This window comes from Caretta caretta, chromosome 1, assembly GCF_965140235.1.
Source record: "Caretta caretta isolate rCarCar2 chromosome 1, rCarCar1.hap1, whole genome shotgun sequence".
Taxonomy (NCBI): Eukaryota; Metazoa; Chordata; order Testudines; family Cheloniidae; genus Caretta; species Caretta caretta.
The window spans coordinates 142885529-142899130 of record NC_134206.1 but is presented as its reverse complement, the minus strand read 5'-3'; the positions used below and the strand labels follow the sequence as shown (position 1 = coordinate 142899130).

General features: G+C 42.3%; 1 long non-coding RNA gene across 2 annotated transcripts in view; it reads right to left on the bottom strand.

Annotated features, from left to right (window-relative positions):
• LOC125642139 (uncharacterized) overlaps positions 1-12543 on the bottom strand; it is a 75005-nt gene extending 62462 nt beyond the window's left edge. Inside the window, exons 1-3 of one of the 2 annotated variants that reach the window (XR_007358310.2) lie at positions 11956-12543; positions 10822-10937; positions 7798-9001 (exon numbers count right to left, since the gene is read on the bottom strand). This is a non-coding gene — a long non-coding RNA (uncharacterized LOC125642139). Of the gene's footprint in view, positions 1-7797; positions 9002-10821; positions 10938-11955 lie in introns of those variants that run through there. The other variant, XR_012669756.1, reaches the window with a different exon arrangement.
• Positions 12544-13602: the final 1059 nt, after the last annotated feature.

The following is a 13602-nucleotide window of genomic DNA, read 5'->3' as shown; positions in this document are numbered from 1 at the left end:
AAAAATTAGGAGAGTCCAGATTTTATCGGGATGTCTGGTCACCCTAACTAAAAGGGGAAGGGAAATCAGGACCCTGAGACTGACTGTCCCTTAGAACAATGGGGAGAAGCCAACTCTCCAGGTCAGCCTGAATGACAGGGCGGGCAGGCTAATCAGACAGTCAGGAGGCCAGGGTGGGTCCCATCCTCTGTGTGAGCTGGAATTGCCTGGGTCAGACAGAGTGGGGCCAAGCTAAGGAGAAAGTAGAGGCCCAAGCTGAGCTGGGGAGCAGAGCCGTGCCAGATCCACAGGGTCCAGAAAAGCAAACCAGGGAGCAGATTCTGTGCTGGGAGCAGGGGCTGCAACCAGAGCCAGAGGAGCCAGAGAAGCAGTGCAGGGGGCTGGAGGCAGAGCAGCAGCATCAGTGCTGAGGCAGAGTGGAGCTGGAGCTAGAAAAGTGGAGCTGGGGCTGGAGCTGGGGCCAGGTGCGGTGAGCAACTGGGGCCAGCCAAAGGGGCACCCTGGGCAAAGAGCCCAGTGCATAAAGACACCCTCAGCCAAGGGTCCTTGCAGGCCAGACTGGGAGGGGGATTGTAACCCGACAGGGAGGTGATGCTGGGAAGAAGGGTCCCACCAACCAAAGCCTGGAGATGTGTGGGCACCACCAGAGCAAGTGTCCAACCCGCACCAGCTCTGCAGTACACCCAGGGCCTGAGAAGAAGGCCTGGGACCTACAAGGAACAGACTGTGAACTGCCCTGACGTTCCAGAGACACTGTTCGTAATGTTCCGTGCCACAGAACACGGTGAGGGGTTTTCCTTTAACCTTTCCCATTTTTCCTTATTCTTTTTTAAATTAATTGTTGATTAAATAACTTGTATTTGCTTTAAATTGTATGTAATGATCAGTGGGTCAGAGAAGTGCCCAGTGCAGAGAGAGTACCCTGGAGTGGGGACACCTTAGCCCCTGTCCTAGGTGACCACAGCAGGGTTGGGGGTCGAGCCCCCCAGGAATCCTGGGCCCAGCCTTGTCAGGGTTACGAGGACTTTGCCAGACAGGAGAGTGGAAGGGGAGCCCTCAAGGGCAGGGAGGCCACTGGGTAAAGGAAGTAGGAGCGAGGATTCAGATCCTTTCACTAGCCCACTTCACCGGGATAGTGCAGAAGCCAGGAAAGTTCCCCGCTTACATAACGTTATAAAATTCTACTGTATAAGACATGTTCCAAGGCTATTGAAACAGCTTCAGACTAGTTCCCCGGAGACAAAAAGCTAGCCAGCACCTCCACCAGGTGTTAGCATAATCAAAGGGACTATCCACCTGTTTAAGCAACCATTCTTTGGCAGGAAGAAGGGTGTGATCAAGAAATTTACATCTTGGCAATGGAACAGCTGGAAGTTCCCATGAAACAGACTTGCTGTTGGGGGGAAAAAAAGATATAAAAACGAGGAACATGGCTCTCAAATCACTTCTCTCCTCATGACATCCACAATGCCTGAAAAGCAAGGAAAGGAGCATTGAACTCGGGGGAGAGGTCCTGGCTGAAAGACTGCTGTAAGCATGTGGTGAGAGAGCTTTTTTCTTTAAATTCACTAAGCTTGTTAAATTAGATATTAATCTGTGTTTTACCTTTTGTTTCTTTGTAACCAATTCTGACTTATGCCTTATTACTTGTAATCATTTAATCTATCTTTCCACAGTTAATAAACTTGTTTCATTGTTTAATTTAAACCAGTGTGTTTGGATTGAAGCATTTGGGAAACTCCATTTGGGATAACAGGATCTGTGCATATCATTTTCTATTAATAAAATGACAGACTTTCTATGAGCTTGTATTGTCCAGGAGGGTGCTGGGTAGCACAAGATGCACATTTCTGGGGACAAGTCCGGGACTGGCAATTTGCTGGTGTTACTCTGCAATATAATTCAGGAGTGCCTGGCACGAAGCACACTCATAACTCAGCTGGGAGTAATCTACATATTAGAGGCTGTCTGAGCAGGCCAGGAGTGGTTGTTCTCACAGGGAAGCAGAATAAAAGGTATCCATGGTTGGAGAATTGAGGAGATACAACTGTTCAGTCCAGATTGTACCCTGGGGAATGTCACAATCTCAGTAGGCGCACACACTCTCTCTCGCTAGTGGATTGTAAGTGCTTCCTGTTCTTTTGGATCACTAGTGCCTCTTGCATAGTCAAACTGTAAGACCAGCAGACTACTAGACCCATCATTAGTTCACTCTTTCTGGTATCCTGTCAATAACAGTCCCTCCAGAGAACATGACTTCAGTTCCACTGATCATGTGGCAGAAATCACATCATTGAAACAAACTGAGTTAAAAGAGGGAGGAAAAAACCCTTAGTGAATATTTAATTTCCAAGGGAGGAAGAATTTGTGGTTCAGGCATGTAACTGGGACTCTGGATACCTAAATTCTATTCCCAACTCTACCTAACACTTCCTATGAGACCTTACGCAAGTCACTGTGACAGTTTCCTATCAGAGGAAATGAGATTGTACTTCCCTACCTCACAGGGATGGTCAAGAATAAGTTCATTAATGTTTGTGAGGTTCCCAGATACTGCAGCTATGGTGGCCATATAAACACCTAGATGGAAATGTAAAAGAATATAAAGACAAACTCTGAAACATAAGCATTGACTTATTTATTAGTGTATTTTTTTAATTTATCCTTCTTTGTTTAAATAAAGATTGTTCAAATGTATTCTAAGCAGAGGAACTCAAAATGATATGTACCAGTAATTCAGGAATAAAAAATTAATCTCCTTTCCTATCAAAATACCATGGGAAAGTCTTAACAGGTTATCAAGCACCATGTAAGAGATGTTTTTGTTCTGACCCCTTTTGAACAACCTATCTTACTGCTTGCAATCTTTTCTGCTTGACACAGCCTGCAGTTCATTTTGCACCTCCAGCAGTCTGCAGGTTAAGTAAATCCTAATCTAAACAATTCAGATTTCCTGGCCAAAAAACCCACTTCTCTCTTTTTTCCCCTTGAGGTACAGAACTCTGATTCAGTTGTTTTCCTTTGCCAGATTTAAAGTTTTATAAAAAATTTATTTCTGCTTTTAAACACAAATCCTTTGCAACAGATTGGACGTGAAGGGATCACCTTCACAGCCAGGAGTAGCGTGTTTATCAGCAGAACTGCAAGGCAATATTCAGCCTGGGCAGGAAACCAGAATTTTGATCTTTGTTGTATGGGTAAGCTTAAAACTTTTAAACCAAGGCAACTCAAGGAGAAGCTTGAAATATGCTCCAGTATGGAAACATGTCAAGATTATCTGATGATAATGGTTCAGTACCCATGCATCATGTATTGAGCCACCTACTACCACAGGCCTCTCATTGTCCTTGTTGCTTCTGTTCTGTCTGCAATGATCAGATTAGATCATGGAGCTGTTGCCTAATGATGCAGTTTATATGATAGCTACATCCAGCTTCCAGTCTGCTAAATGTCTTGCAAGATCATGGAAATCCCACAACTTTGATTCTCCAAGCTTCTAAAACTGTGTGAACAGCAGGAATCCAATGTCTATCTGGTATGTATAATACTATTCACTGCTTTGCTATAGCAGAGTGCGTGTTTAAAGCTGGGCAAATGATCCATAATAGTAGTAATTGTGCAACCATTTGTTCCAATGAAAATGACACATTTTTCTCAAGTGCATGCATGGCACTTCTTGTTCATGTCCAACTGACAATTGGATGAGATTTTCTATTTTATTTGCAAAACTGTTCAGAACATAAATGTCTAATGGACTGCAAATGTGTTTGCATGAAACTTCATGCTCAGAGTGCTCACACAGTTATTTTGAAAACTCTTTGACTACTCAGCTTCCTGTTTATAAAAATTTTAAACACCCAATCAAGGAGTCATCCTGTTCCTTATGTAGCTCCCAATGGAATGCACTTTGCTCTACCAAAGCTTTAAATATATTACACAATCTAATCCAAAGCTGTGCAGGTTTGAATAATGAACAAATCAATAAAACAGTCTGTTTGTAGGTAATTTTCAAACAGAAAAAAGGATCAATACATTATTTGCTGAAAATAGTTTCCCCCGTTACTATAATGCCATCGTGTTGATTACTTAGATCAGCTTATGTAAAAGGCATCCAGTGTGAAACGTGACTCCCTATACCATATTGTGAATGTATCATAGCTATTACAGAAGAGCTGTTGGAGTAGAAGAAGAAAAAAGGCAATAACAGTGTCCTAAAATAACATACTCCTGCTTCTGTGGGTTCAGAAGGTTTTGTTTGATCGACTGAAAGGAAAGATAGTCTTGTGGTCTGCTAATGGGGGTTGTGGATTCTTAGGTGATGTGGTGCAGGTTTAAAAGGAGTGAATGGTGGGGGAAGAGATATGATACAGATTCCTCTTGTTCTTGTATCATCAAACTTTGAATTTGCACTCCAGCTTTCTTCTTGGATGTTTTGATTTTGAAAACCAACTCTCTTCTCTCAGTTCTCCACCCAGCATACCCCCTAAAAAGTCACATTCTCTTTTTGTTTGTTTGCTACTGACATGACCTCCTTTGCTCATCCCTGATCTCAATATGACAGGGAGCATTGCTGAACTCATGGGTGAGATTCAGTTCACTACTCAGTGATGCAGTGAACTAGCTTTGAACTTTGCATCTTCCTCCTGGCTGTGACTCACTATTTTTGGTAAGGGGAGGGGAGAAGTAGATTGCATCATCACAAACTACAAATATGCTTTCTGTAACCAAAATGCATACAATATAGATAGGCTTGAAAGGACAAGATTTTTACTGATAAATGTCAATTTCATGATGCACAGATACTGACCAAAAAAATCATCGAAAACAAAGGAAAAATGTTGCCTAAGAACTTTAGAATTTGCCTTGAGGATATTTACTCTGTATATTTTGACATGAGACGTTGACCATTTGTATTTTTACTGGTTCGAAAGCTTTAACTTTTTGAATTTCAATATCTACTGTCATTAAATAATTATCTTATCAGCCCCCATAATTCCCCTCAACAGTGAAAATTTAAGTCAATAAATATAAAAAAGCTTAAAATAAACATCTATATTTGTTTTTTTTAAATTAACTTCTGCTAAGTCTAAGTATAGACTGGATTTTAAAATACTTTAACCAGCCCATCAAACCATTTGAAAGGCAAAAAAGGATAATTTTGCTTTACACATGAAGTTGGTAACCCAGATCCTGGTAACGTGACCATTCTGAATGTTGGGAACATTGAGTACCATTGATGATGATCTGAAAATGTACCTGTCATTTTATATTTAAGAAGGTGGGGGTTTGACTAAAAGCCATATTCTGACCTCAGACCCATTTACATCTAAAATAAAATGATTGATTAATTATTATTTATTTGTAATAAGGTAGTGCCTAGAAGCACCAGTTGTGACTGAGATTCCAATGTGCTAGGCACTGTACAAATGCATAGTAAGATGGTACCTGCCCTGAAGATGTTCCAAACTAAGTAGACAAGGGGTGAGATAAAATAATTATCTGTATTTTATGGAGGAGGAACAGAAGCACAAAGCGATTAACTGACTTGCCCAAAGTCACACAAGAAGTCTATGGCAGAACCAGGCATGTAATTTGGAGCTCCCAGTCTAGTGCCCTTACCACAATACATTAATCACTGAAGTTAATGGCTGATTTCAAAGTCAGATTTTGCTATCTTGACTTATGTCTTGACTTTAGTAAGGCTTTTGATACTCTCTCATATGATCTTCTCATAAACAAACTAGGGAAATGCAACCTAGATGGAACTACTATAAGGAGGGTGCATAACTGGTTGGAAAACCATTCCCAGAGAGTACTTATTAGTGGTTCACGGTCAAGCTGGAAGGGCATATCAAGTATGGTCCCACAGGGATTGGTCCTGGGTCCGGTTCTGTTCAATATCTTCATCAATGATTCAGATAATGGCACAAAGAGTACACTTTTAAAGTTTGCAGATGATACCAAGCTGGGAGGGGTGGCAAGTGCTTTGGAGGGTAGGGTTAAAATTCAAAATGATCCGGACAAACTGGGGAAATGGTCTGAAGTAGAAAGGATGAAATTCAATAAGGACAAATACAAAGTACTCCACATAGGAATGAACGTTCAATTGCACACATACAAAATGGGAAACGACTGCCTAGGAAGGCGTATGCAGAAAGGGATCTGGAGGTCATAGTGGATCAAAACCTGAATGAGTCAACAGTGAAGAACTTGCCAAAAAAAAAGAAAGCAAACATCATTCTGGAATATATTAGCAGGAGTACTGTAAGCAAGACATAAGTAATTCTTCTGCTCTACTCTGTGCTGATTAGTCCTCAATTGGAGTATTCTGTCCAGTTCTGGGCGCCACATTTCAGGAAAAATGTGGACAAATTGGAGAAAGTCCAGAGGAGAGCAACAAAAATTATAAAAGGTCTAGAAAACATGACCTATGAGGGAAGATTGGAAGAATTGGGTTTGTTTAGTCTGGAGCAGAGAAGACTGAAAGGGGACATAAAAGTTTTCAAGTACATAAAAAGTTATTAGAAGGAGGAGTGAGAAAAGTTGCTCTCGTTAACCTCTGAGGACAAGACAAGAAGCAATGAGCTTAAATTGCAGCAAGGAAGGTTTAGGTTGGACATTAAGAAAAACTTCCTAACTGTCAGGGGGCATTAAGCACTGGAATAAATTGCCTAGGGAGGTTGTGGAATCTCCATCTTGGAGGTTTTTAAGAGCAGGTTAGACAAACACCTGTCAGGGATGGTCTAGATAATACTTAATTCTGCCATGAGTGCAAGGGACTGGATTAGAAGACTTTTCAAGATCCCTTCCAGTCCTATAATTATGTGACTCTATTGTCAGATTCAGTAACCAAATATCTGAATTCTGGTAGGCCGAGTAAAACACCATAAATAATCAGCTTTTATCTGCCACAGAAAAGTACTACAGGTAGCTGTGATTCAGACTCTTCTATCATTATAATACTGGAAACACATTGCTGCTATCATCTCTAAAAATTAATAAGGCTCCAGAACCTGACATGAACATCGGAGAAAGTTGTTCTTATTGCCTGCATGTCCTGATGGCAGCAGGTATATGGATTAGTGTAATACATCAATTTCAAATACATCTTCATGAGTTATTGTATATATATTACATCCCAGGCTGCTCTGTCTCAAAATCCATATTAAGCTCAGGTGCCTATAATAAGTAATGGCAAGGAAATCGTTACATGCAGTGTTTGCTCTTGGTCACTTACCTTTTTAGAGAATTTTATTTTTCCTTCACAGTTGCGGCCAGAGCTCTGAGTGAGTGTTCAATGTCATTGAGGAAAAGCCCTGTCATATCAGACTTTGCAGCAATATGTTTCCCTCCGTACCATTTTCTTTGTTTACGCAGCCTTCTGTTTCAGGCGCTCTCTAACATTTTGTAACATACATGTTTATAAAATATACTCTGTCAGGAATTTAAACAGGTAACATAACACCTTAAACTATTATAAATAGGCAGCTAGCAACTTCAATTATAATTTTAATCTAATTTCCATCAAGAGTTCTTGATAATTTAAGATGATTAATCCAAGAGAGGAGGGAGGAAAATGTGAAACACTATGAGCAATATCCGAAGAGCACTGGTACCAGCTAGTTGTGAGCCATAAGCACCCTTGAGGTGGAAGGCATGATGGCTGGCCTGGGGAATTCCCATTCTCATATCTCTGAAAGTTGTAGACACCACATACCAGCATGGGAGGGTCTCCTCCTCTCTCCCCGAAGATCATGCCCTCTTGGAGCCATTGTAGACAGGCCTATATGGTAGCTGAAGCCCCCTGCTATTGTTCTCTTGAGACTAGGGGCTAAAATGCTGGCTCCATTGAAGTTAATGTCAGAATTCCCACTGACTTTATTAGGGTGAGGCTTTTGCCCTACGTTTGGAATTCTGATGCCCTACAGGGTGAGGAACTCACGCCCTGTAACAGCTTGGTACTAGTGCACCCACACTGCCAAAATAAGGGCTTTGTTCCCTGGGTCACTATGATACTGGAATGACCTCACCTGCGCACTTGACTCATTTTTACACAATCCCTAGTTACAAACATTTTCTGGCTAGAGATAAGTGTTTTATGCATTAAAAACACTGGCCCAGCAACAATCCAGTCTATTCAAGGTCTCATACTGTGTCTATTAGTGTGATGCCTTTGCACCTGAGATGGGACAAACACTTAATCAAGGCACTGGGCTTCACACAAAGCAGGGATTAGATACTTCTTGTGATCAGAAGCTGATTTATTGTTGCTTTGTTACTTGTATTACAGGAGTCGTAGAGACCTCTTGCAAATAGAAAGACAGTGCCTTACCCCCAGAGAGCTTACATTTATGGTTTCTGTGACAGTACACAAGAAGTGTATAAGTCTTTCCTCTGCTTCTTTTTGTATGCGGGAGTTCTGGAGTTGTGCTGTGAGTCAACGCAAAATTCTCAGGTATGTTGCAGGGCTCAAAAGTCCTGGACTCCAAGGAGCCAATGCTCTTGGTAGGCACATATTGGACCTGGGAGGGGAATGGCCTCTGGGACAAGTGCCACATGGCTAAGGTAGAGAGGAGTTGCTGCTGATCCCAGTAGCCAATATTGTCCGTGGGCTGAAGGACATGGCTGGATCCTGTCTTACAGGATTGCAGGGCTTGCTCGCCCAGCAGGAGCACGTTTTGGAGGAAAGCATTATGCATCCATATAGTGTCCATGAGTTGCCTCTGCATCTCCTCCTCTTTCTCCGTGCTCGCCATGGCCACGAGAATGTTTTCCTTGAACATGGCAACACTTCCTTGGCCACTGCCACAATCTCCTCAGAGAGCTGCATTTCTTCCTCCCTCTAGGCCATCATGTACTGCCTCCACGGCAGTCAGCGTGATCCTCCGCGGGGACTCTGCCACGATTTCTACAAACATCCCCCACCAAGCCTTTCTTTTTTGCCTCCTCAGGTTTGTTGGTCTCTCAGCAGTAGATAGGGGCCCCATTTTTGGCATGATGTCTGTGGGAATAGGGGGAGAAAAAAACAGTTGCTTGCTGTTCCAGACAGGCCATGATAGCGTGTTTTTTTTTTTAGTGCGGATGACTTTTCCTCCCTCAGACTCTCCCCCCAGTCTTAGGGAAATCTCAGAAGTGGTAAGTGGCCTGCATGTGAGGAGTGCTGGCTGCACTGGGATTTCTGTCTGCTGTAGCGGCGACTTGCTGCTGAGCCTTAGTAGGTTGGGGGTGGGGCTGGAATTATGCTCCCGTTCTGGTTCTGCAGTTTTGCTTGTTTGCTGAAGGCACTTCTTCAGTGTAAGAGAAGTTAAAGGGAGCATTGGATGCAAGTTCGATTGTAATCCCCTTTGCAGCCTCTTTAGGCTGCCCTGCATTTTGACGATGATACACTGAGGCAGGTGACTCTGAGGCAGAGAATGATCTTTTTCAAAAAGGCAAAGGACAGACCAGCGAGATATTCCAAAGTTATTCACCAGGATGCCCTCCCCTCGCCCCAGGAATGCTGTAGGTGTTGAAAGAGCTTGCAAATTATACCAGGGGAAACAGGTGTGTGTCTGTTCCCTATATGTGAAAACAAAAATTGCTCAATTCCTGAGTCTTAAATTCTACTTTATCTTCACTGCAGACATAAGGAAAGTGCATAGAAAAATAGAAATGGTGCTCCAATGACCCCACTTACTTGGTACTACACAACATTTTGATTTAAAAAAAAAAACAACAACGACCTAGAACAATATAAAATTAGTATGGCCACACATTAAATGGATTAAAAACTGGCTAATTGACGGGACTCAAAATGTAACTGTAAATTGGGAATTTATAAAGTGGGTGTGTTTCCAGCGGTGTCCGGCAGGGATTAGTTCTTGGCCTTACGCTATTTAACATCTTTATCAATGACGTGGAAGCCAATATAAAATTATCACTGAAAGTTTGCAGATGACAGACAAATTGAGGGAGTGGTAAATAATGTAGAGGACAGGTCACTGATTGAGAATGATCTGGATTGCTTAGTAAACTGGTTGCAGGCAAACAATAGTTTCCAGTGTGGGAAGCAGGTGGACCTTTAATAGTTAAGCACTGTGCCTAGGGAGGTTGTGGAATGTCTGTCATTTTCTAACCTGCTTTTAAATATCTCCAAACACCTGTCAGGGATGGTATACATAATACTTAGTCCTGCCATGAATGCAGGGCACTGGACTAGGAGACCTCTCCAGGTCTCTTCTAGTTCTAGGATTCAAGGATTATGCATTTTAATATGGCTAAATGGAATAGTTATACATCTAGGAACAAAGACTGTAAGCCATACTTACAGGATGGGGGATTCTATCCTGTGAAGCAGTAAGTCTGAAAAAGATTTCAGATTCATGATGGATAATCAGCTGAACATGAGCTCCCAGTGTGATACTGTGGCCAAAAGAGCTAATGCAATCCTGTGATGCATAAACTAGGGAATCTCAAGCAGAAATAGAGAGGTTATTCAACTTCTATATTTGGCACTGGTGCTACCACTGCTGGAATACTGTGTCCAATTTGGTGCCGATAATTCAAGAAGGATATTGACAAATTGGAGAGAGGTCAGAGAAGAGCCACGAGAATACGAACATAAAAACAGCCATACTGGGTCAGAACAAATTACCATCTAGCCCAGTATCCCTTCTTCTGACAGTGGCCAATGCCAGGTGCCCCGGAGGGAATGAACAGAACAGGTAATCATCAAGTGATCAATTCCCTGACACCCATTCCCAGCTTCTTGCAAACAGAGGCTAGGGACACCATCCCTGCCAATCTAATAGCCACTGATGGACCCATCCTCCATGAACTTACCTAGTTCTTCTTTGAACCCTGTTACAGTCTTGGCCTTCACAATATCCTCTGGCAAAGAGTTCCACAGGTTGACTGTGCATTGTGTAAAGAAATACTTCCTTTAGTTTGTTTTAAACCTGAATGATTAAAGGATTAGAAAATCTGCTTTGTAGTGATAGACTCAAGAAGCTCAATATATTTAGTTTAACAAAGAAGATTAAGGGGTCACTTGATTAGTCTATAAATTCTGACATGGGGAACAAATATTTAATAATGAGCTCTTCAATCTAGCAGAGAAAGATGTTACACAATTCAATGGCAGGAAGTTGAAGCTAGACAAATTAAACTGGAAATACGATGTAAAATTTTAACAGTGAGTGTAATTAACCATTGGAACAATTTCCCAAAGTCCATGGTGGATAATCCATTGCTGACAATATTAAACAAATATTGGATGTTTTTCTAAAAGACATGCTCTAGGAATAATTTTGGGGAAGTGCTATGGCTGTGTTGTACAAGAGGTCAGGCTAGGTGATCACAATGGTCCCTTCTGGCCTTGGAATCTAGGAATGAATCTGTGACTGACAGCTAGATTACATAGGGAATGTTCTCAGGGAACAGTACTGTTTGTGCCTTTACCAGGCATGTAGTGTCGAAGTCTACTTCATGTAGACTATGAACACTAACCAAACTTTTCTCTGTAACCACTGTCTTAATAAACGGTTGCATTTTGCACAAATGAATCTGTTCATTATTCAAATGTGCCGTGGAGGGGAGAGGGTGTGCCTTGCTATCAGCTACTATTTTGGTCTGTTGTAGGAGGGAGGGTTTGCCAGGCAGAATAGACAAGGGAAGGCAAAAGGGAAAATAGACAGATGGGCAAATGCCATCCATGCTGCTGTCCTGAAAACTGTCAATAGTTATGGCTTTACCGTGAGACAGGCCCATTGCCCAGATGGAGCAGCTGCCATTTTGGAACCATGTATAGAGGGGCTGAAAGGGCATCATGGGCCAATGGAGGGTGGCGGATAGATGTGAGCTAGGAGCCCTTCTGGGTATCTATCTAAAATAGCTGTGGCTCTGGGGTACCTAGAAGAGAAGGCAGAAAGGCAGTGTGGCATAATAATAATACTTAAGTTAAGGATAGGTACTTACGTGCTGAAGTTCCTTCTGGGGGATCTGCCTCTTTGGTCCCATGTTGAGTTCTTGCCTGGGACTTGAGCTTGGCCAATATAGGGCAGGAATTGTGGTCTGTTGCAGTAGGGCAGGACTGGGGCTGGCTTTGCAGCTGGCCAGCATTAGGGACTTGAGTGCCACAAAGATCTTGGTTCTCATAGAAAATCTCCTTGCCAGCATCTGCCTGCTTAACCTCTGATGGGTGTTGCCAGTCATCCTCAGTGGGGGTGGGAGGGAAGAGCGTGGCCAGCAGGCTGCACCCCATGTCTGGGAATGGTTGCACTATAATTGTCTAGGAGTTTGTTTGGGTCATCATAAAAATGGACAGCTCACATGTCCCTTGCTGGATTGCCTCCTTTTGCCCCTCAATTCAATATTCTTTCCCTAGATTTGCTTGTTACAGCACTGGCTGGCATCCCAACGGATATCTGCTTTGACATGTTCACAAAAAGGTCTTTATTCTGGTGGCTGGCCAAAAGAGCTTCCCGCACTGAATCTTCTCCCCAGATGGCAGTGAGATCCAGGGTCTCAGCATGGCTCCAGGCAGCTGCATGAGGCATTATGTGGGGCTTCTGGAGTGCTATCATGCTTGAATTGCAAGAATGCTTATACACTTGGATCCAGGAGCAAATGGGTAAATTCTGGCTCTCTGCCAGCTTTCAAAGGACAGCTGGAGGGATAACATCCTGGGAACTTGATTCCAGAGCAGGGGAGGGAACACAGGTGAATGAACAGGTCACTAAGATTGACCTGCAAAGTACTGTCATGGAAACCCAGCCAGAATGTTGTATAAACATTATCAGAGGAACTTGCTAGTGTAGCAAGACTGCTTACTTATAACTGAAAGTTCTGAGGAGCACTTTACATTGTGACTCAAAAGGGGAGGAGAAGAAAGAGGTCCGAGTTCTTGAACTTAATTGACGTAGTCCGAAGCTTGTGCTGTACGGTAGCTAGCTTTACAGTGCCCAAACATTCCCATCTTAAACTCCACGAGAACAGTGCGATGATTAACTTACTATACATACTGCTGTACAATAAATGACCGTCACGTTCCAAACGTCAGGAGGGCAACTAAGGCAACGTAAATAATGAGACATTTTCTATCCTGTCCATGTCAAGGCTGATAGTCTTCTTTTGTTTTTATTTTTTAACAAGGACAAAAATTTATTTTCAGTGTTTTGAAACCAAGACCACATTGATGCATTTTCTTTGTAGTAATAACAGTCTGTTCCCAATGATCTGCGGACACTTTTCTACTGTTTTGAAGGGAAAATTGTTTGTTTATTTATACAATAAACAACATTTCTGAGGGCGATTGGGTAGGTTGAGGAAAATGTAAAATTGTAACATTTCTCCCAGTGGAGTAAAAGATGAGCAATTAGATTAAAAGACAAAATGTAAAGCCTTGGACAATTAAAATCATCTAGTCTGAGACCACAATCTCACTCCTTAGATGACAGTAAAGAAGAGTGAGGAAGCATAAATAAAATAACCTAGAGTTGTTTTTAGATTCACCATAGCATCTGAATGCCACCTTTGCTATTCTGTCAGATGTGCTATGGCATTTGGACGAAGGGGGCGTTGTCTGGATCCATATCAGTTTTAGGTTGGGCTTCAAAACCAAGT